Source organism: Camellia sinensis, chromosome 11, assembly GCF_055761805.1.
Source record: "Camellia sinensis isolate YWXY chromosome 11, ASM5576180v1, whole genome shotgun sequence".
NCBI classification, from domain to species: Eukaryota; Viridiplantae; Streptophyta; class Magnoliopsida; order Ericales; family Theaceae; genus Camellia; species Camellia sinensis.
Genome location: NC_138971.1, coordinates 87,187,729 through 87,207,793, shown reverse-complemented (window position 1 = coordinate 87,207,793; position 20,065 = coordinate 87,187,729). Strand labels below are relative to the sequence as shown.

Sequence of the window (20,065 nt, the reverse complement as noted above, 5' to 3'; positions counted from 1 at the left end):
GCAATTTTTCATTTGTGGTCGGTCGGCTACCAATGGTGGCCGGTCAACTACTCATTACAAGAAATTGCTTTTGTTGCAATGCAACAAAATATGTTGCTAAAAGGAAAAATTCGTCGACAAAGAGTTTTGCGGACACACAAAGTTGTGTTGGCAACCCGTAGGCAAAAGTGAGTCGGGAAAAGTTTTTGTCGACGAAATTATCATTGCGTTGGTAAAAGTAATGCCTTTAGTGACGAACGTAGTCGTCAGTAAAAGCCTTCATCCATCGTCGGCAATTTACCTTGCGTCGGTAAAAGTCATTCAAATATGATGATTGTTTGGCACTTTTCGCGACACAAATTTGCATGGGAAAAAAATATACTTTTAGCAACAAAATATGCGTCGGCAAAAGTAAACTTTTGGTGACACATTTACGTCGGTAAATGTTGTCATTTGCCTACGATTTGTTTGTCGATAAAACTTCACTTTTGGCAACGACAGATTAGCATTGGCAAAAAATACACTTTTAGCAACACAATATGAGTGGCCAAAAGTAAACTTTTGGCAACACATTTATGTCGGTAAATATTGCCATTTGTCGACGATTTGTTTGTCGATAAAGGTTTACTTTTGGCAACGACAAATTGGCATTGGCAAAATATACACTTCTGGCAACACAGTGAGTGGGCAAAAATAAACTTTCGGCAACAAATTTACTAACAAAAATAATTGAAAATAATTTATATATTTTTATAAGATTTACAGATTTACAAAAGGCATCCCTCAGGCACCACTATTACAAACTAATAACATTGATATGAAATCACCTAAAGTTGATGTGCAAGCAAAAAAAAAAAAAACACTACTGATACTGCTTTTAGAAGCAATGTATAAAACCTAAAAGGGTAAAGTCACTAAAATACCCTAATACATCCAAATTGTGAACCCACATTAGAAACAACAGATAACAAAATGAAAACATGAAACTAATAAATACAGGCAAAACGACATGAAAATCACCCACAAACTTATCCAACAGACCAACATCTAGTAGTAGCCGCCTCACAGCAACATGGCAATAGCAGCAGCCTAGCAAGCATCAGCCACGAGGGCGGCAGCAGCAGCAGACCAACAAGCAACAACCATCAACCACCAGCAAAAAAGAAGGATCTGGTAGCAATCTGTATTGATCAATGACAATTTTAAAACAAAGTCCATTAGCTTTTTTATTGATTTGGTAGCAGTCTCTGTGTGTATGTGTGTGTGAGTTGATAGATATGCAAGCACAAGTACTGGCCAAAACATAAAGCTTTTACCATAATCTGGTGAAAAATAAAATAAAATAAAAACCTTCGATTTCCAACTATACTAAAATCATCAAAGTAGCAGTAGATCCAATGCATTCTACACTCCAGTGAAAAAAAATGTTGTCCAAGTTACAAATCATTCACTTGCAACAATGGCAATAATTTACACAAGGCAAACTAGTTTCAGATTCTCTACTAATATTCAGAGAAGGTCCATTTCAATGATTTCTGATATGGAAGGCATATGCATTATCTCTGTAATATGTACAGAGGTTTCAGATTCTATGATATTACAATACAAAACTCCTAATCATTATCAAGTTCACATCATTCAATAATTTGGTAACAAGAAGAAAACAAATAAAATGATTGCATTCACTAAGAAACATAAACTTAAAACTATAGGTAAGAGGCAACCATACTGGTGATCAGCAAGTAAAAAGTGGCACCCACAATGAGCTACTTCCTACGTTTAAAGGAAGAGAGATTAATAGTATAAATCTATATTGTTTTTTCTTTTATTAATATATCTTATTTGTTCAAAATTATAATGTGTTTCATGTCTTTCCAAGTAATGGACATGTGTGTCCCCCTTATAAGTTCACCTGGTTTCAAATATATAATCACTTTCAAAGTTTTCTAGTTTGTTTTCTTCACTGATTAAAACATCAGAGGGTTTGACCTGTTTCTACTTGCTGCTGCAATCAGCAGGTTTTGACCATCAAGACATGAATAACAACTAGCAAACTTGTGACATTAAGATTGTGTTTGGGACTAGGATTTGAGTGGGGATTAGTGGTGGGAAAGGAAAAATAAGGGAAATGTGACCAAAATACAATTTCTATTTTATTTATTTTGCCTTCCTTTCTCTATACAAATCCTTCAAGCAAACATAGCCTAAGGAGGGGAGTTTTCAGTCTTAAACAATTACCACCATATCACACCTTGATCATCAAGAAGTTTTCCTATGTCACTCATTTCCCTTTTAGAGTTATTTATTTTATAGTTATTATCACCATCATTATTATTTTTTCATGTTTTCTTTTGTTTTATATCCTTCTAGGAGTAAAGCGACTAAGGTTTCCAAAAAACTACAATGTGGGCCTCAGGATCAGGTGAATAGGTCCATGACCAATTTACCTACCATTAGCCCATCCAACTTTTTTTACATTCGCATTATCTATGAATTTTCAGAATGAATAGATAGAACAGTATTATAAAAACAGATACCAAAGTATTATTTTTAATAGTCATGGTACTTACCGGGGTTAGGGGAGGAGCATTAGGAGGCAGCTGGTAATTCTCAACCCGTGTAATAGAGACTGAAAGATCAGCAATTGTGGATCCCTGAATCAAAAAGGCAAAAAATATAAAAATATAAAATAAATCTAAGGGTTAATAGAAATTTTGAAATGGCACCAATTTGTATAAAAAATATTTCTAAAGATTGGGAAGCTTACATATCAAAGCTTCCCATCAGGAGGCTTAAAAAACAGTTCAGGTGAGACCTTGCAGTTCAGATGACAAAAAATTTCCAAGGAGTGAGCCCTTAACTGAGAATTTTTTCTTTGTAAGTAAAGTTTTGTTATCTTATTTTCTTTCTGCATTTTTTTGCGTACATCTTTATTAAACTGAATATTTTATAAATTTCCTAATTTTACAAAATATAAGGCACATGTTTCATAAATTGGGGTTTCATGCCTTCCGGATACGTTTGATTTCTACAACTTTGTACAGAATTGCATCGTTCAGTCAAAATCTTTTTATTTTAAAAATTAGAAATGAAAAAATTGAGATCAAGACTGATATAGAAAATCAATTGACATACTATCAAAAGCATAGTTGTATCTGCTCCGTGTGATTCCTTGAAGGTAATGTATGCAAGCTGAGATGTTTCAGTTTCCCTGCAGAACGTGCCACAAACTCTATGGAGCATTGATTATGCAAGAAATTCAACACTGGGCAAGTCAAGAGAGCTGACCTTTGCATTTCAACATATTGGATATCACCAGAAAAAGAGAAGAATTCCTTAATATCCTTCTCAGAGGTAGCTAGTGAGATATTACTGACTTTAACTATTCTTACCTATGAAAAAAAAAAGAACAAAAAGTAAAAGAATAGCTAAGTACATCTAATCACTAAGAAAATGTGATTACGAAAAAGAAATATTCAAATTGCATTAACTGAATTTTGAATGCGGCGTGGTTCTTGCCACTTGCAAAACAAAATTTAAAGAAATCAAAGCTAGTTAAACTGGCAGATAATAGATTCACGCAAGACAGAACCTTAGTCACTTCAACGGAGTCCAAAATTCTGTGCTCATCATCTTGGTGACATAAGGGGGACACACATATCCGAATATAGGAATTTGAAGACAAAAGTGCAGTCATTCACACTGATACCCAATTCATAAAAAGCAGTTCTTATAAGCACCAACTAGTGCTTTAGTCATTCACACTGATGTCCGGTTTATGAATAAAAAGAACTTATAAGCACCGACTAGTGTGCACTTTTAGTAAGTATTTTCCTCACATCTGAAATGTTAATTGTCCAGTTTGGAGTACTGCTTGGTGGTGCATCTGTTCCAATCTTTGAATTGGTATGAACCATGGCGACCTGCACATCATAGACCCAATTAGGTTCTTCTCAGGGAAGAAATAACACAAAAGTGCCCAAACTTACATGTAAATGACACGGTAGGAAGTGGATACATGATACATGATTTACATTAACACTTTGACTAGCCATACTTGAAAATGACATAAAGGGGTAAAAAAGTGCAAGTAACTTTGATAGACTATAATGCTTAGTACATACCGCAGTGATGCATCAAGGCTAACTGAAAATTCATTTTCAAAGATAAATCCAAGTGACAGCATTGGAGAGCAAAGTAATGATTGTTGGGCCCCTTTCCTAAGGTCTTAAATTTTCGGGACTACTGGTGATTGTCTAATAAGGTTTCAAACCATAGGTTAATAAAGGTCCTAGGTTCAAGTTCTATATATGCATTTGTTTCCTTGTTTGCATTTTGTTTCTCCACATGTTAGGATGTTTTCATCTCCACATGCAAGACGGGATTGCACATGACGAGGGTGTCAGAGAGCTTAATATGCATTGTTGGGCCTCTTTCCACACAACTTGACCTTTTGGGATTAGTAGATATCTAACAGAAGTAACATATAAGGTTGAATTCATCAATAAGCTAGGTGTTATATAAGCAGGCCCTCGAAAAGTTAGATATCATAATAAGTTGATAGCATGCATTATGAGATGCAAATAAAAAATAAAATAAAAACTATAAAATATAAAAATTATAAAATTATAATCTGTAAATCACTTAAATATACTAATCAATTCAAACATTCTGAATTCCATAATTTCATTCATATTTCTTATGCTAATGAAATAAAAGAGAAACAGTTACCTCAACAATCACTTGATTTCAAGAATCAGGGCCTAAAATGAATAGATGAGACTAGAATCCAATCTTTATTGAACAAATCTAACCTAAAATAGAGTAGATAATTACAGATACACCAAATTAGCAGAGCAGAACATCATATACAGCAGATACACCAGAACAGAGAATAGCAACAAACTGTTCAGCTAAAATTACCAAGAAATGGCATATAATTACCTTTAGAAGCATGGACCAGAATAACAATTAAAGATTTCTTCTTTTCCAATTCAAGAAGTGTGTTTAAGAAAAAATACAAAAGAATCAAGTTCCAAAATTTCAATTGACGATGATGAGGGGGAAAAAAACTTAAAATTAAGAGAGAGAGCCAAATTTACCTGTCCGGAAAAGCTGTAGAGTTGAAGGGCACATATGAATGGCTTGTTTCAAATTTACATTGCTATAGAGTAATTTCTTGTTACTACTATAAATGACAGTTGGCCTATCTGATGCCGCAAATTCATGTGTTGTATTCTTTGATGAGAAAGTGTGGAGTGTTATAGGCTGGGTCCCAAGGGACAAGATAAAGGACATCCTGTGTTTCTAGCTCAGTCAAATAAGCTTGTTTTCTTCTTTTAGAGCGTCTAGTTGATTCTCTATTAGAAAGCATTATAAAAAACACAAAACAAATTAATTGAAGAAAATTGAATGTGGCAACAACGTGTATAGAAAGCACGAACAAAATGACCCGTTAGTGGAAAAGATGGACAGAATCATAGTTACACTAAGTGTTTTGAATGCATGGCATTGAACATCTAACAGTCATTACATTTCATGCACATGTTGGTACAAAATTAAGCAAGCAAAGTGAAGACCACAAGACTGATCAATACTTCATCCTCTAACCGTGCAGCAATCCCTTGGGTCAAAGGTAGTCCGATTTCTCAACCTTCTAGGAAATCAAAAAGAGGTCACCCCTCGTTACCAATCAACAGGAACTAAGAAATCTAAAGACTAATCTCAACATATCTGTCAACAACCACATACACCCACCACATGGTCTCGTGTGCATCACTCAACAAAAAGAAAAAAAATAGAACACATGCAGCTAGAAAAAATACGGCTTGTAAGCTCTACAGATTCAATGTGCTCCAAAGAGTGGACCTGCAAACTCCAAAAACGAAGATTCAGCAATGGAAAAGGCACTTGTTTCAAAACCGTATGAAATAAAAATTTGCATCACGGTTCCAACATTATATTGAAGAGATTCAGCCCAAGAACTAAGATGCATGACCAATGATCCCAGCTTATTGTTCTCATCATACAAACACAAAAACCAGTATACCAGAGAGATGTGATTCAAGAATACTGTCAAAAACATTCTACAATTATAAAATTCCAGCTCATCTGCTTTATTTCCTCAAAGCAGTCTCAGATATCAGAAGCAAAATTGAATAGAAGCACTGTTTTATGATCAGCAATAGAATAGAAGTACTATTATATGCATGGATTTTAATTAGCCCTTGCAAGCCTCAAGATGATGCTCATTGCTTACCATATGTAGTTCATTTTGTGTGATTTCTCTTGCAGAAATCGGAACACATCGTCCCGAAAATATACCTACAAAAGTTCAAATTTTGAAATTGCTTGTCAATTGTTTGGGGGACAAAAGAAACCATATAATTTACCACATAACCCTAGTACACTGTTATGAAAATTTTATACTGAAACAGAAAATAATTATTGATATGGGTAGCAACAAACCAACTTCTGCAAACACAAACAAAAATAAAAGAAACAAAATTAACCAACACACCAGCAGTTGCAAGGCTAGCAGCAATAGCTCGAAGTCGATCTGGTCTTTCTAGATGTGGATGTCACTTCAATTCAACCTAACTCCAGCATATAAACAACAAGAAGCAGACAAACAATAAAATGAAGGTAATTTATAATCAGCATAAGAGATCACTATGACTAATTATTGAATAACACACCACATATGGTTACTATTGAGCAATGACATTAATCAATTTGTATTGCATTAGTTAACCAATGTAAAATATAAAACCAGACCCTATATTCACTACCATAAATGCAAATCAACTGATTTTTTGAGTGAAACATTCACCAATTATGCTAGTACACATTCAAATGTAAAAAATAAAATAAAATAATAATGATAACAACAACAACAATAAAAAAGAAAGCATAGCACATGAGACCTGCTCACTTGTTGGCTAATTTAAAGTTAGCTTTATAAAAAAAGAAAATGTACACAATAGCAATATGAGAACTCTTAAACCTATGAAAAGGTTCCTCCATTCCATGAAACATCCTCCTGTTCCGCTCACTCCAAATTATCCACATAAGGCATAAAGCGGCCAAGAGCCACGCCTTCCTTCTCTTTCCCACCCTTTTATCCCACTAAGATTGCATAAAATCTGCTCCCCCTCGTAAGGAAAACCCAAATTTTACTTCGTAATGAGGTTCAAGTCAGGTAGAGAAAAATATTCTAACACTTATATCAGTCCACATTCCCATGCCAGCTAGCTAACTGCAGTTGGGATTTTCAACAATGGGATTTATATCAAGGCATGATATATCATACTCCAATTGTGCATGTTTCACTTCTGTCACTATTCCATCACCAATTTGTAGGTACACTAAAGGACCACCACCAGTAGCCAATAAAACCTGTTAGGTACACTAAATGACTATCCCATCACCATTTTCTAGCTATTGTAGCATTAGTTTGCTCCTGGAAGATAAGGTGTTCCATTATGCATGAAGACTACTATATTATTCTAATTTCTTAACCAGAAGTCTAACAGATATCTTAACCACGAGTTTTCAACGTTCATATAATATTCAAATTCATTATAGGCTATGAACATATAATACAAATGAAAAAATATACCATGCATACACAGTCTAGTCTAAAAATAAGAATATACTAGTTGTTACCTTCCCTTCAACATGCATGCCCGGCAGGTGCAACTGCACCCACATTCCGACAGGTGCAACTTCATCAGATGGATTGGCAGTATGCACGCCTCACAGCAACATTGCAGCAACATCAGCAGCCGCAGCAAGCATCAGCCACCAGGGCAGCAGCAGCAGCAGCCAGCAGAATTAAAGATGAAGCCATTTTTTCCTTCTTTTGGAAACAAAAAATGAATTTGAAAACAAGTGGCATAGAATTACCTTTAGAAGCATGGACTAGAATAACAATTACAGATTTCTCCTTTTCCAATTCAAGAAGTATGTTTAAGCAAAAATACAAAAGAATCAAGTTCCAACATTTCAATTGGCGATGATGAGGGGGAAAAAAATTTAAATTAAGAGAGAGAGCCAAATTTACTTGTCCGGAAAAGCAGCAGAGTTGAAAGGGCACATATGACTAACCTCTTTCAAATTTACATTGTTGTAGAGTAATTTCTTGTTACTACTGTACATGACAGTTGGCCTATCTAATGCAGCAAATACAAGTGTTGTATTCTTTGATGAGAAAGTGCAGAGTGTTATAGGCTGGGTCCCAAGGGACAAGATAAAGGACAAAACCTGTGTTTCTAGCTCAATCAAATGGGCTTGTTTTCTTCTTCTAGAGCGTCTAGCTGATTCTCTATTAGAAAGCATTCTGAAAAACACAGAACAACGAGTATTCTAGGAAGAGAAGCAAAGAGAATGTACACATGCATAAATACTCGGCTAAAAGGTGATAAAAAGAAACTAGACTTAAATTCAAATGCCATCATAACAAATTATGAATCATTATCTCCATTGCCACCAATCATTGTCAATTCCTTCTTTCCTATCCACAATGCAAATCTTGATTAGCCTTCCTAGTCTACTGTTCACATCAAATTCATTCTTTCCTATCCACGACTGCAAATACACTTACAAATTGAAAGAGACAAATTAGCAAAAGAAGAAGGCAACTTTGGATAAGGTCATGATAAAAGCCATGAACAAACCATATAATAAGACGGAGGTTTGCCTCATGCAAATGGAACTTATAAAATTTCCTTTTCATTTTTCAGAAAGAGAGGGTGCTAAGAACTTACTCGGCAAGTTTCTCTCATTCTCTTAAATTGCTAAGGAGTCTTGATCTTCAAAATAGAAAATTAGATGTTAAAAAAGAATTCAACAAACTGTCTAGTAAAAAAAACCCCAACTTGAATAGAAATTCAATTTTAACTTGAAGAACTATTTTTACATACAAAAGTGTACCTCAACAGCATGCTGAAGATCACTGTTGGGCTCAATTTTGGGGATCCCCTGCAGTTAATAAGAATTAAGTTCAGTGTTTCTTTACATTTATCAACAATATATATATATATATATTTCATGTTACATTCCTAAATTTAGTCATGAATTGGGTAAGTGTCAGAAGGAAGTGAAATAGCAATAGCAAGCCTAAGCCTACGTTATGGAAAAAATAAATAAATGAAACCTTAACAAAGTCTAACAAACAACTAAAAGAAGGATAGGAAAAGTTCAAGAAGGATAGAAAAAGAAAGGTATATAGTAGGCATATGTGCTGTTTCTCTATTGATTTATGAAACTCCATGATTCCAAACATATCTTCATAAAACTGTACTACTAATAGCTTGATAATACAAATAGTTTTATCAAGCTATTACCTACAATAATATAAATAGCTTGATAAAAATCTATTGTAAATACCTCAAGGAAGAATGTGCAACCTCCTATACTTTCGTATATTTCTTGGGCAACTAACATAAAACTTTTTAGCAAGACTCCAATCAAGAGAAGCGGGTGACTAGTCAACAGGTGTCCAACACCCAAACTACCAATCAAGAGAGGCATCTAACATTTAACACAATATCAAGACCCCACAGTACCTTGTCTCCTAACCACGGCCCTGACAAAACTATTTCCTATATATCAGGTGGTAGAGCCAGCCTTTAAACTTTTACCCTTTTCAATCAACACCAGCATCACAAACACAAAATGTTAGGCTTATAAATCTTAGGATTCACAATCCCACAAGATGCCATGCTGAACAAGCTGTGGTCAAACTCTTTTGGAACTTGACCTCACAAGCATCTAAAAGAAATTTTAGACTTCTCAAAATCTAACACAAATACTAGTATCTCATAGTGGGCAAATCCTTATGATGTAGCGAATATTAGGTCCTCAGCTAAAGCAAGGTGTGGAGGAGCAAGATATACGCACTGTTATCCCCATTTGTAGATAGCTATCGATCAACCTACCACTGACTAATTGTTCAAGTACAACCAAAACTTCAATGAGATATCTACAGCTCCAAATGTACAAAATTTACCTCAAAATGTAGGGTTAACTGCATGCTAAAAGTAAAATGTATAAAAGCAATTAATCATCAATGTTAAAATCTCAAACAAGTGTACTAATCAGTTAATTTAAAAATAAATAAATAAAGATTAACAAGATGCTCCTGCCAGTGTACAAACTTTTCATGAAATAGATAGCATGCAAAACCACAACATAAGCTAAGTAGAAAATTCAATATGCAAGTAGGGGTAACATGAGATTGAATTATTAATAATGCCATACCTAAATCTTTTCTTGTCTGTTCTGTTTTCCCTTGTTCTTGCAGCCTCATGTATCTTTCATGACCTTTTTGTTTCTCTATCTCTTCTCTGTGAACAAACAAATAAATAATAGAAAAAAATAGACATAAATCCAAAAAGTCGAAAGGTCATATACATGGCAGCAATGCAATCCAAAATTATTGTGTTTTTTGGATGGGATATAAGCAGTTTACTTTCATACTTTTGAGAATGAGTATAAAAGAAAAAGTTTAGAGGTCTAATAATTTAGGGTAAATTACACTCACCTCCGTGATATTTGAGAAAAACACAGTTAGCCCCAAAGTTTTGGCATAATTATATTGACCTCCCTTTAAATAAACTTTCTATAGTCTCTTGTAGATGGATTTCGCGCATTGGGCTCACAACAACAATGGGATACAACGTGAGCATTTTCTATAACTAGTTCTGCCCAAATTCATTGTGCGTTGGGAGTGTGTAGTTGATGGGTGTGATGAGCTCAAACTAGTAATGAAATCAATTTTCGGTGGCTATGGCTATAGTCGGCTGGTGTTGGGTTATCCTATTTCTCTACAATTTGTGTATGAATCCTACGTAATTGTATTTATCATTCTTAGACCAACCGACTCAACTGCCTCAATTAAACCATCTCAAAACACTATGGTTTGGCAGGGTTATATGCTTTGAATGGTTTGATTTGGTGCCCTACTACAAACAAAATAAAAAAAGATTTAGTAGAACCCAAATTTTGATCTGAACCCCAACCAAACCAAACCCCGTTTAGCCCCCACTCTCCCTAAATCAATATGATAAAGTAAAAACCTTACTTTTCTGTTCCAACATCTACCCTCAACTGTTGAAGGAACAGTTTGGTTTTGTAAGCCACTCAAATTGACCTCTTTCAATTTGAAAACTATTATACAAATCCCACAAAAACGAATAAAACAAGGAGAAAGGACAATCATCTTGTTATCACTCCCAAGAAAACACTGAAATTTATAACTATAGAAGTCAGCTAATTATCAACCTTTTTTTTTCTAACAAAATCAATTAACTATAGTTGTTGGTTTCTTTTCTTGTTCTTTTTTTTTTTAATGATAAAAAATAGGAAACTGCCCTTATTCATCCCTTAATATATTACAAATATCAACTATTCCAAATCATATATTAAAAAAAAACACAAATAAAAATAATAATAATAATTGATATAACTTTCTGAAAAAAAAAATAACGTTCCCAGGGTAGTCATGCATTATTGGATGTTATGTTTATTGCCTCAAAAATCCAATTTCACCATCATGGAACATTCTTATCCGTGAAAGAAGACCAAATCAAAAGAATAATTCAAAAGCAAACCAAAAGTAGAAGAATTTGGGGAAGAAGGCAAGTATTAATTTTTCGAAACAAAAATTGAGAGAGAGAAGCAGGTGAAGTGAGATACAAAGCCAAAAGGGAACAAACCTATAGGGGCAGACTGAAGCGCTGATTGTCTCGCACAGTAGCAGCAAACAGCACAAACCCAACGATCAACAAACCTGTATGCGGGTGTACGGTTGTGAGGGGGAGAGACTACCAATTGTGAGAGAAGCTTGTGCAAGAGTGAAAATCGTGCTGATTGATGAGGGGAGATTGACGAGGGGATTTACCTATCTGGAAAAAACAATTTTTAGGTTTTTTTTAAAAAAAATTAAAATTAATTTGAGAGCAATAAGAATCAAAATTATATTTTTAAAACGGAAGCCAAAAGTAAGCACACTAATAGCAACGCTCATTGTGTTGCTAAAACGGAAGCCTTGCAGCTAAAAGTTTTGAAATTTTGGCGCTAACCAAAAATTTTGGCGCTTAGTGAATGTCATGTTTTTTTAGCGGCAATAGCAATTTGCGTCGATAAAGGTATACTTTTACCAACGAAATTGATCACTGTGTCGCCAAAAATATACTTTTGGCGATGAAAAATTGATGTCGTTGCTAAAAGTAGTTGCTAAAAGTGTAATTTCTTGTAGTGACTGCTGGTGGCCGTCGGAGACCCCTACCCTGAACTTCCTTTTTGCTGCAACAGAGAGGAAACAAAGCCAAAGTAGTGTATTCTCAAAGTTTATGTGCATTGCTTCTCTCTTTATCATTACACAAGTTCAAAGGAGTGTAATTCTCGGCCCTCAAACCATCAACCAAGCATTTTCAACGCATGATGGCTAAGGATCCAAGCTTGCACAAGTTAATGAATGGAAAACAAGACTCCTATCATGCATGATCAGGGGTGATGGTGACCAAGAAAAGTGGCACGTTTCATCACTTTGAGTATAAAACATCCCATTTTTCTCTTGTTCGAATTAACGTCCGATCCGAACACATGCAATGCAGCACGAAGATGCTTAATCTTGCCTCTTTTACTTTGTTCATTTTGTTTACACATTTTAACTTACCAATCCATTCTTTAGTTGATTATTGCAAAGGGTGAGTGTCCTCTAATGGAAAGTGGGCTTAAACCACAAGTACCTTGAGCATGAAAGAGACCTCATGCTGTTGGTATTGAACTCCTGAAGGAATTAAACCATTAAGCATAAATGTCTCAATTTCACACTTGAGCTAACAAGGGGTTCAAAATCACTTTCAAAATAAATGAAAGAGTCAAGAATAGAGGGAGATTGCAGAGATTTCAGTGCTGAAATAGAGTGCAAAATGACACTAAAACATGCAAGCAACTCATGCAATTCATGCTAAAAAGCCTAAAACATTAAGCTAGTGAAGCCTCTTTGCACTACAACCACATAATGAAAGCCTCAAAGGACCAAACCAGCTCAAGATAGGGCTAAAACCAGCCAAAATAGTAGCAAAAAATGTTGAGATTAAGGTCCAAAATGCTAAAAAACACATGCTCACATGTTAAGCTATCTGGGCATACAAACAAGACACAAGGAGGGGTGGCTAACCCCTTCAATTTTGGACTTCAAAACCAAGTTTTTGCCACTGAAATAACTTGGAATTTTAGTGGTTTAAAGGCATAAAAAGTTTGATTTGAATATGCTAAAAGATGGCGCAAAAACTTACATAATTAAGCAACAAGAAGGGTGTACTACCCCTTTTCACAAAATGGCCTAAAACCAGCATGTTAAGCCTCAAAAACCAGAGTTTTTTTGTAGTTCAACACCAGCTCAAAAACAATACAAAAGGATGGCAGAATAAGTATTCAAAGCAAGTACACTAAGCAAGTGAACTACTTCTTGAAGCTCAAGCACAAAACAACCCCAAATTCCAGCTCAAACCTCCTTCAAGAGCTCAAACTAAACTCCAAAGAACCTCAGCTCAAAGGTGAGAGTGTTTGGTTAAGGCTCTATGTGCAAAGGTGTAGAGAAACTAGCCTTTAAGGCAAAAATAAGAAGAGTGAGAGAGAGAAATTTTATCCAAATTTTCTAACCCCCCCTCCCCAAAAAAAAAATGGGGGAGAGCACCCCCTATATATAGAAAATCAAGGTTTAGACTTGAAATCATCCTGCCATACACGTGTATGTGTAGACACCCTATTTTTGACTATCCTCAAGACTTGGACGTCATCGAATGAACACTCGATGATTATCTATGTTCGTGTTCGTTTTGAGTTCCTAAAGGTCTCGGCTGCGCGCCTTGCCTTGAGATCTCTCAACTTGCCTGTTTTGTGCTTGGTTATGGACCAAACACTTTTGTTTTTGCTTCTGAGGAAAGAGGGTGGCTTGTTTTCCATTCCCTCAACCCACCGGCCAAGGCTCGAGGCCATCGGCCATGATTTATTTCCATCAGCCAAAAGTGTTGGCCGATTGGCACTTTATTTAGTCGGCCGGCCATTGTGTTGGTCAATCAACCTTAATTTCTAGCCGAGGCCTATTTTTCTGCTTTTGCAGACTTGGTGCATGCCAGCTGTGCCAGCTGGAAGGCACAGACTGGATCTCTATACATGTGTATGGAGGGATTTGCACCTTAACCAAGCTTCTCCCAGAAGCATTGGAATTGATTTCTATAAGAAGGGAGCTCCTCCTCCCTTCTCCAGGTTTTGATTTTGGCTGATATAGAATATAAATATCACTCTCTCTCTATATCTCCCCCTCTCTCTACATTTGTGTGTGTAATAGTGCTCTAAAGTGTGTTTTTGGTCCATATTCTTGCAATAAAACACCTAGCAATACACCATTCTTGGTTGCTGAGGTACTAGGAGGTTGATTTCAGTGTTCTTGGGTTGATTTAAACTCAAAAAAGTTGCTAGAGCTTTGTTCTTGAAGGTGTTCTTCAAGGCAAAAACAAGATTCTGTAGGAAGAAATGCTCGGTCGGCCATCTTTAGTGCCGGCCAGCTATGAATTGTTGGCCGAGATCCCCACAAATGGTTGATGACCAGTTCCACTTGGCCAGTAGCCTTTCCTTTCGGCTGGTGACATGACACAGTGCTCAGGGAGTGGTTCAGGAGCATCCTTGAGACTTGTGCAGTCTTCAGAAGTGCAAAGTAGTGTAAACAGAGGCAACAGAAGCATGGCGATAGATTTCTGAGCAGAGCCGAGCATGCATGCATTGTCTCTCTTCCCGAGGCCTCTTTACCGCTTTAGTAGTTTAATTGATTCATTTAATTAGTTAAGCGGTTTTGTAATTAATTAGCTTGCGAGTTAGTTAATTAGGTGATTTGTATTATTGTTTTGGACCCTCCATTGAGAGGGCCAAATTTTGTAATAAATGTGCGTTTGTGTGATGCATGTCTTCGAACCCCACGTCTTTCTCCCTTTTATTTACCAGCTTTTGATGGTTAGTTTTAGGGCATGTTTTAATTAGCATCCCTATGCTCGCATGTTTGCATTCATTCATCTGACTTGCATGCACCGGGCTCAGCGCATCATACAAACTGGATTGTATTGCAATTCCAAGTTGAATACATGTATTAGTTGTTGCATTTCACATGTCATCTTAGAATAGCTGAGCCTATTTCTAGTTGCACTTTTCATGTGTTGCATTAGCCATTTTAACATGAACTAGGATCATACATTGATTACTAACTAGTTTTTGTTTTGGCTCGGAGTACTCTGTGAGTGTTTATGCTTTAGCATCCCTGCATACGTGTGAGTGATTGCCATGATAGCATGCTTACCATGAGGCTAACTGCTTATGTGATATAACTTCCTAAATGCCTGTGGATGAAGGTTGGGTTGCTTGAATTGGAACCATTCATTGAAATGCGAGTTTTAAGCCCACTTGAGAGTGGCAAAATCATGTTTTTCTAAGCCCACCTGAGGGTGGCAAATTCACATCTTAGCCTACTTGCAAGTAGCACTTTCAAACCATCTTCAAGCGAACAAACATGAGGTGTTTTGTCCCAATATAGGGGATCTAGTCTATACTTGTATGCTATGCGCATCATGTAGTAAATTCTAGGCTAATAACCGGAATAAGGACACATATGTTTTCAAAAACAAGATATCATGCTTAGTACATGCCGATCTTTGATCCGGCGAGTGGGGGTGCTCATTGCATGACCTTCCCCTCTCGTACCCAAGTTCCTGAGCCAAGGCAACTTTGGTGATAACGGACACGTGATCTTAGGCACGAGTCAGGGTTTCCTAAATTTCCCAAAACAAAAACATTTAGGTGGCGACTCTGTATCTGGCAAAGCAGTCCATGTTTGGCACTTCTTTACAAAAAATCAGTTTTTCAAAATGATTTGCCGAATTTGGACTCTTTGGCGATTTATCGGTCTTGCATTGCACTTTACGAGACTAGATTCAGAACTGTGACATTTGAGTCCGCTACTGTAGTATGCCCAAATGAACAAAACGAGACTTTTCCCGAGACGTTCGGGCTAGTCTACAGTTTCTGGGAACTCTGCTGTGGATTTAGAGAACTTGACTCGAACTCATGATATCTCGTTTTGATTACACTTATGTGTCTCTTTGCATTGCATTTGCATTGGTGCACCTAGGACATCGTGTTTTCCATCTGCTATTCCTGAACGGTTTGCTAGAGGCTGCGTGCCATAAGGCTGACCGGTTACGGGCTCTGCCACGATGGGAACACAAACCCCGATTTTTGCCAGGGCACCTTTTTGACCGTTCGACCTAGTGCATATTGAAATCCGTAGTGACCATTCCAAACTAGGACATGTTGCTTACCCGATTTTAGGTTGTTTGAAACTGCTATGTGTGTAGTGAAACCCTAGTTCTTGACGAAACTAGGACAGGGAAACCCTACCCCTCCATAGGGGTGTTTTGGCTCTCACTTGCTTGCTATGTGCTTTTAGAGTGTGTCTCTACAGGAATGCATGTATCAGTTTGCAAGTCTGGGTATCAGACCTGCGGGCATCAGTATCAGTGGTTGGGAATCAATTTTACCTGTGGGTATCAGATTCAGATTTGGGGCAGTGATTTGGGAACATTGATCAGTGGTTGAGAACAGTTCTTTCAGCTTGTGTTTGCCAACTGTGTGTTGTCTTTATTTAAGCTGTTATGCTGTCCGTTTTTCTGCTCATTATTTCCTTATTATGCTTTATTTATCTTTTTGCTTGGTAGTTTAGCACAATTACTTCCGACCAAGCAGATATTCCCCAAGCACTCTAGACTAGAGGTCGCAGACTTCATCGATCTGAGGATCTGATAGACGGATAACCAGTGTTCCATTCTTTACCCCTGGTTACTAGACGGAGGTCAGTGAGGCACAATATATTAGTACCGCGGTTGCCAGATCAGTGGTCCTTGAGTAATCAGACTGAGATTTATGAGTTTACTGCAGGGGCAGACATACTGGTAGTTCAGTTAGATCATGGCAGTATGGTAGGAATGGAAGAGATGATGCATCAGCTTCAGGAGAGTATGAAAACCATGCAGCAGGACGCTACTCGTCAAGCAGAATTCGCCAAACAGTAGGCTGAGGTCATGGCCCAACAGACAGAGTTAATTGCCAAGCTGCAGTAGCAAACCGGAGTGGCTGCTTCACACTAAGCTCCTCCCCCACCTAGAGTTCCCACACTCGGGGAGACAACTAATGCCTAAGAAGATACATACATTCCAACGGGGCCGGCTCCGCCCCCAATCCTACCCCAGCTATCCAAAGCACAAATCAACCCACCAGATTCTCCCTTTGAGTTTGAGGTAGACCCCACGGCATTAAAAGTGAGCAAGCTAGAAAAGTTGTTCAAGAAGTCCCAAGGGGCCAGTTCCATTCCAGACATAGAAGATGGGTATATTGACTCGGCTGTGACTCTGCCAGACCGGTTTAAAATGCCGCACATTGACCGTTTCGATGGGTCTGGGGATCCTATGGTGCACCTACGACTGTTTTCAGATATCTTAAGGCCGATGGGCCTCTCTAGATTGCAGAAGCTTTCCTTGTTTGGCTGGACCCTGTCAGGTGTAGCGGCTATTTGGTATGCAAAACTCGAGGACTCCGTTAAGAGGAATTGGGAGAAGATGGTTGAGGCCTTTGTGGCTCAATACTTCTATAATACACAGATCGAGATCACGACTCGTGATCTTGAGATGACTAGACAGGAGCCAAAGGAGAGCTTCACCGATTTCGTAACCCGTTGGAGGGCTAAAGCCTCGATGATGACCATCAGGCCCGTAGATAAAGATCAGATATGGATGGTTGTGCGCAACCTCCAGCTCAAGCTCATGCAGAAAATGATCATTCTCCCCCTCCCCACCTTCGCGGATTTACATGAAATAGGGGTGTAGATCGAGGACGCGATGAAACAGGGTCTGATTGACCGTGATAGGAAGCAGCTTAGGAGGACTTTCAACCGCAGTACGAATACAGGCACAAGCAATGCCGCAGCTGCCAGATCTTCAGATGTGAGCATGGTCACCACCACCCCTCCAAGAACCCTTGTAGTCACACCATTCACCGGTGCGTCCGAAAGTAGCACACAAACAACCAAGTACCCACCCTGAGGCCAAAGAACCTTCACTCCACTATACATGCCCTTGTCCAAAGTTCTAAGGATCTTAATCAAGAAGGGCACTTGAAGCCCCTGGAGCCGAGGCCATTTCCAGAAAACTTCCCCCCTCTCATAACCCAGCGAAATATTGCGCCTTTCACCAGCAGCATGGTCACGACACCGACCAGTGCTTCAGATTGCGTCATGAGATTCAAGATCTCATTGACAATAGGGGGATCGTGCCTCCGGAGAAACCGAATGTCATAACCAACTCTCTCCCACCACATAACCGAGCTCCACCTCCCAAACGCATCAACTTGATCCAGACTGGGGTTGTGTCGTATGACCCTATCACATATATCACCCCTTCCCACCTACCCAAACCGGAGGTGTTCATTCCTGACAGCACTGACTTGTGCATGTTGGACATCTCCTGAACCCAACCTAGACCGGTGTTGGTGACTATCGACGATGGAACATGGATGACTTCGGAGGAGAATGAAAGTGTTGATTCAGGGTCTGAGGAGTCTGAGAATTTGGCTGAGGAGGTATACAATCCGAGTGGTTACATTACATCAGCAGGACAGGCAAAGCCGAATGTGGAATTGCCAGTTGGGGCAAAGATTTGTGTAGTACGGGAGGATGGATTTAATCAGGGGCTAGATGACCTAGCGAATTTGGAAGAAGACCTTGCAAATCTGCACTTCTTTGAGGAGCAAGACTCAAGGGACGTGGCAGTCAGTTGGTTTGATGGGTCAGCGGAGGTTACAGGGTGGCTTGACGACCAACCAGACATTGTTGAAGAACTTTAGCCAGAACAGGGCCAATCTGAAACCGGGACATCAGCTGTGGCCGGAAGGGCTGGGAATCAGAACGCATCGCCGGAGAGGGCCAATGCTAAGAATTTCTCTCGGGATCTGGGTAGTTTGAATGAGGGAAATGTTGAACAACAGGCTGTATTGAAGTAGTTTGAACAGGAAATGATCGAGGATTCTGAGAGGGCTAGAAAAGCCATGACCCCTATGGGTACAGAACGTGCTGTGTGCACGAAAACAGGACGTGCTGCGAGCACAGAAACAAAAGGTGTTGCGGGCACGGAAGCAGTTGTAACAAAACCAGATAGTTGTTTATCGATGGCTGATGGCATGTGGTTGGAAGATGATGATCTATGTCTTGCCCACACAGATGAAGATTGGGGGAGAAGTCAACCAGATGACACCTGGTACGTGGAGGAAGTCAACCACATGACTAGGAGCAGGCAGTACTTCAAGCCCCTGTACTTAGATTAACCAGAGGCGTCCGGAAAGGACAAAGAGGCAGAAAAGAAGAATGATGAATTGCTCGAAGAGGAGGGTGTGTTAAAGCAGCTGAAGAAGATACAAGTCGACATCTCCATTTGGGGACTGCTAATGACTTCAAGAGTTCATAAATAGGCTGTCCTTTCTGCAATGGACAAAGCTAAACTCTCAATAGACACCACACGTGAACAACTAGCAGGACTAGTTTTTCCGAGAGGAGCTTCCCCGACGTTGACCTTTACTGACAAGGAGTTGCCACCTGATGGTTCAAACCGTAACAAACCTCTCTACATCTCTGTCGAGTGTAGAAACAAATGGATACCGGTGGTTCTTGTCGACACGGGATCCGCCATCAATGTGTGCCCCTCAAGGACGGCATATGCAATCGGGTTGAAGCTCGCGGACTTTGTACCAACCGCCCAGGTGATACGGGCGTATGATAACACCAGCAGAGAAGTGATGGGGACTGTGTAGGTTCAGACCCAGGTTGGTCCAGGACAACACAATGTCGACTTTCATGTCTTGGACGTTCCTGCAACCTTCAATCTACTCCTTGGGTGGCCATGGCTGCACCAGGTGAAGGTAGTCTCTTCCACCCTGCACCGGATGTGGAAATACCTCCATGGGAAGGCGGTGGCTATTGTTT

The 20,065-nt window shown here is 38.6% G+C and overlaps 1 long non-coding RNA gene across 13 annotated transcripts; it reads right to left on the bottom strand.

Annotated features, from left to right (window-relative positions):
* Positions 1-696: 696 nt before the first annotated feature.
* LOC114267199 (uncharacterized) lies at positions 697-11,890 on the bottom strand. Of its 13 annotated transcripts, none has more exons than XR_014344188.1 (9): positions 11,700-11,890; positions 10,243-10,328; positions 8,748-8,961; positions 8,089-8,579; positions 7,648-7,840; positions 6,239-6,303; positions 3,819-5,847; positions 3,268-3,371; positions 3,071-3,190 (listed from the first exon to the last, which is right to left on the bottom strand). It is a non-coding gene; the product is annotated as an uncharacterized LOC114267199 (long non-coding RNA). The 13 variants fall into 13 exon arrangements; XR_014344189.1 differs by having other exon boundaries at positions 8,245-8,579; XR_014344190.1 differs by having other exon boundaries at positions 8,245-8,320.
* Between the last annotated feature and the right edge of the window lie 8,175 nt (positions 11,891-20,065).